The sequence below is a fragment of the Podarcis raffonei genome, chromosome 18 (assembly GCF_027172205.1).
Source record: "Podarcis raffonei isolate rPodRaf1 chromosome 18, rPodRaf1.pri, whole genome shotgun sequence".
NCBI classification, from domain to species: Eukaryota; Metazoa; Chordata; class Lepidosauria; order Squamata; family Lacertidae; genus Podarcis; species Podarcis raffonei.
This window is the reverse complement of record NC_070619.1, coordinates 5,489,326-5,494,239: the sequence shown is the minus strand read 5'-3', so window position 1 is coordinate 5,494,239 and position 4,914 is coordinate 5,489,326.

Here is a 4,914-nt window from a genome sequence, read left to right as displayed (position 1 = left end):
CTGGGATCATCAGGGTTGGCATAGCAACTGGGCAGGGCTCCTGTGGATGTGCTGAGACGGTGAAGGGATTATGGCTGACCAGGAACAAGCCACCCCCCTTTGATAGTTCTTGTCATATGGAGTAAAATAAAATGGAACAGTGCAAATCCGATGTATGGTTGATTTTCTATGAATTTATAACAGAAAGGTGGCGTATGTAGTGTGTGTGTGTGTGTGTGTGTGTGTGTGTGTGTGTGTGTGTGTGTGAAGTTTGTACAAACAGAATGATTGGGGTGGGGTGGGGTTCCTGCTACAGGGGTAACCTGGAGAAACTTTGAAAAAGGAGGAGACCCCATTGCTCGGGGCTTCTTTCTGCGTCTTCTATGTTGTATTCGGGAGTCGTTGTTATCAGAAAGTTTTTCCTGATGTTTGGAATCTCCTTTCTTGTAACTTTGCAACAATGTTCTGAATTTATATACATACAGGGGTACCTCGGGTTACAGACGCTTCAGGTTACAGACTCCGCTAACCCAGAAATAGTACCTCGGGTTAAGAACTTTGCTTCAGGATGAGAACAGAAATTATGCTCCGGTGGTGCAGCGGCAGCGGGAGGCCCCATTAGCTAAAGTGGTGCTTCAGGTTAAGAACTGTTTCAGGTTAAGAACAAACCTCCAGAACGAATTAAGTCCTTAACCCAAGGTACCACTGTGTATATAAACCAATAGCAAGAGATTCAGATGACGTTAAAGAATGAGTTAATCAGGTACCAATCAGAACAAAGTGAATGGTCAGAAATAACGTCTCAACTGCGAAAAGAAGAATGGTTGGTGTAAACCCGAAACCAAGTTAATAATTGCATTTCAATGGGTCTGCTTTAGGTTTCATTGCAATCAAGGCGATGAGATAATAATAATAATAATAATAATAATAATAATAATAATAATAATAATAATAATATTGTTTTCCCTGGCCACTCTGGGCGGCTCCCAACAGAATATTAAAAGCACTATAAAAATCACAGCCACAACATGCATTTAAAGCATTTTTGGAGCTCTAAATTGCAGGTAAACCAACTGGCGGGTGGCCAACGCCATTTTGGCGACAGTTGTCCAGGGCGCAGGAGCCATGGGATGTCGGGAAAACATGGAAGCCGTTCTAGGTGCCTCCAAGGGAATGAGGAAAAGGACGAGGTCTCTTCACGACTTCCTTGGTTATGCGGGTTTATTAGTATAATAATTGGTGATTTTTAGTTTATGAGCAGGCCAGGAGGAAGGTTGCGCAGTGCAGCCTGGGAAGGGTGAGGGAAAGGCTGTGAGGAAAAGCCTTCTCTCTTTCTCCATCGCTCTGCCCCTCCATCAAGTTTAAATGGAAGAAAAAGAGAAAAATAAAATGATAAGAAACAGGATCCTTGTTTGTGAGAAGAAGGGGCAGAAAAGCATGCTGGAAGGACGTGAGGGAAATGAAACCTAATAAAGGATAATTTATCAATAAAGCTAATAAGTGAAACCGAACAAAAGACACCTTGAGATTGATTTATTTGGTTATACACTGGAAAAACCAGTAAATTTCAAATTTATTGATGCTGGGAATCGACCATTGGCCTGACAGAGCTGGCAATGCATGCTGGGAAGTCTGCCCCCCCAATGTGGACCGTGCTGGCAGAGGCTGGCGGGAGTTGCAGGGCCTTTTGAAGGTGGCCCCTTCCCCTCCGAGGGGATCTCAAAGCCTGGCTCCATGGCCCTCCTGCCTCTGCTTCCGCCAGGGACACCAGCCGCCTGCAGCCCATCCAGCTGCACTCTGCACGCCCTCAGAGGCCGGAGAGGCTGGCAGGGGCAGGACCCCTAGGTGATCCCGGGAGAGAGAGGGGCCCCTGGGGGATCTGCACTCTGCATGCCCTCAGAGGCCGGAGAGGCTGGCAGGGGCAGGACCCCTAGGTGATCCCGGGAGAGAGAGGGGCCCCTGGGGGATCTGCACTCTGCATGCCCTCAGAGGCCGGAGAGGCTGGCAGGGGCAGGGCCCCCAGGTGAGCCCGGGAGAGAGAGGGGCCCCTGGGGGGATTTGCACTCTGCACGCCCTCAGAGGCTTCATAGTCTAAGCTCAGGGGGCTGTCTCCGCTGGCATCTCTCTGGGGGGTGAGGGGTTTCTTCCCATTGGTCAACATCCTTCTTAAATTGTGGTGCCCAGAAGTGGACACAGTATTCCAGGTGGCGTCTGACCAAGGCAGAATAGAGCTCAGTCTTGTAAGCCACTGGGATTAGTAGCAATATAATATAATATAATATAATATAATATAATATAATATAATATAATATAATATAATATAATATAATATAAACATACATACATCGTACTTTTCCGTGTATAAGACGGGGAAAATGGGATCCCCCATTTTCTTAATATTGAGTCCCCCAAAATAGGGGGTGTCTTATACACGGGGGCATGTTCTACACGGGAAAATACAGTAATATGTAATGTAATGTAATGTAATGTAATAATATAATATGATAGCTAAAGGTAAAGGGACCCCTGACGATTAGGTCCAGTCATGGCCGACTCTGGGGTTGCGGTGCTCATCTCGCTTTATTGGCCGAGGGAGCCGGCATACAGCTTCTGGGTCATGTGGCCAGCAGGACTAAGCCACTTCTGGCAAACCAGAGCAGTGCACGGAAACGCCGTTTACCTTCCCGCTGGAGCGGTACCTATGTATCTACTTGCACTTTGATTTGCTTTTAAACTGCTAGGTTGGTAGGAGCAGGGACCGAGCAACGGGAGCTCACCCCGTCTTGGGGATTCAAACCGCCGACCTTCTGATCAGCAAGCCCTAGGCTCTGTGGTTTAACCCACAGCACCACCCGCGTCCCAATGTAATATAATATAAGAATATAATATAATTATAATATAATATAATATAATATATAATATAATATAAAGGTACCCCTGCCCGTACGGGCCAGTCTTGACAGACTCTGGGGTTGTGCGCCCATCTCACTCAAGAGGCCGGGGGCCAGCGCTGTCCGGAGACACTTCCGGATCACGTGGCCAGCGTGACAAAGCTGCATCTGGCGAGCCAGTACAGCACACGGAAATGCCGTTTACCTTCCCGCTAGTAAGCGGTCCCTATTTATCTACTTGCACCCGGGGGTGCTTTCAAACTGCTAGGTTGGCAGGCGCTGGGACCGAGCAACGGGAGCGCACCCCGCCGCGGTGATTCGAACCGCCGACCTTTCGATCGGCAAGCCCTAGGCGCTGAGGCTTTTACCCACAGCGCCACCCGCGTCCCCACATAATATAATATACATTCCCCCAAGTTAATATTTCATTACAGGACTTCCGGGTTAGCGCCTCCGGCAATGGCAGATTTCCTCTGATCGGGAGGAATCCGCTTCATGGAAATCAGGGTCTGGACCGCCACGGCGAGGCGGAGACCCATTAAAAACCACAGGCGGGAGAAGCCTGTGGACGTGGGATTCGGCTGGCACCTTTTGCGCCTCCCCTACTCGCGGGGAAACCCAGTTTCGGGGATCCGGAGCGACGTGGGGTGAGTGGCACGGTGCTTCGAATCGACTGCTTTTTTCACGGAGTGAAGCCGCATTGCTGTTGCCGGAGAGCGCTGACTTTTTCCTGTGGACAATTGGACTTTAAATAAATACCCGTGAGTAGAATGGAAAATTGGATTCCTAGATATCTTAATTTGGTACCGAAACGGGAAGGTTTCAAACAGGAAGCTCGCCTTCCTCTTTTGTAAATAGATTGAAGCAAAGACATTGCAAGCTAAAGTCTGGAAAGTCTTTTGTAAAGGATTAAATCTCCATCGGTTAAAATTACTAAACCCCCCTTGGAAGCAGGAGAAGAGGGGGGAAATTTTAGAACGTTTAATGCCTGCAGGAGAGAGAATGAAGAAAGATAAATTACCACCGTTTTGAACCTGGGAACGGGCTGCCAGTAAGACTGACGTTTTGGGAAAGTTCATTGACTGTGAATAAAACGTATGTTGACAGATAGTTAAATAAGAGAAACATATTGATTCCAATGTTTCCTTTTGCACTTAAAAGGAGCAAAATATTTGAAAACTGAAATTAACTTCGTTGCTGGATCTGCTTTTAAAAGGTCGAATACAAATAGAAATTGTTTCCCCTAGAGGGAGCTTTTGAAACTGTTGCAGGAGTGGAGCTGGGGAATTTTCCATCTGCAGAGATTAAAGACCATGAGAATTAGACATTGACCTTGGACAAGAATGTTGATAGAAGAAGCCTTAGTGATTGCTTTTTGCAAGACAAGTGCTCTATTGGAACAGCTTCATGAGAAGACGGATGTGATGATTACTAAAATTGACAATTTGGGACAAAAATTGACTGATTTGGGACAAAAAGTGAACACTTATACAGAAACTACTCAGGAACTGATTCAGGAATCTGTTTTGACATGGCAAGCTGTGGAGAAGATAAAGGAGGAGGTTGTTGTTGAACCTCAAGCAATACAAGTGGAGAGAGCCTCGGCCTTGCAGAGGCAATCTGATGAACATAAGCTGTTGTCTTTTATGATCGAATCTAGAGAAAGCCAGATTTGGAGAGATGGAGTCCCGCTTGGATTGGAGAAGGAAAGTTGGATAGATCCCCTTATGCAGGGATGTTCTGGCTTTTGGGACCTGGTTTTGGGCCAGGGGGAGATTGGAGTTGTGAGGGCCTCTAACTTTGGAGGGATTTTGAAACATGCTCTGAAATATCTTTTGGATATTAGTTCTGACTATGGAGAATGGGCTGACCTGTCGAGAAGGAATAAAGACATTGCTCGCCCGCCCCTAACCCTGACCAGTGCAATAAAATTCATTGGATCCCAGTCAAGGCTTGGCTAAGATCAGTTGCTACTCTCTGGAACAGGGAGCAGAGCTTACACAATACAGAAATTAAACCAACGAACTACAGAAGAGAACTTAAA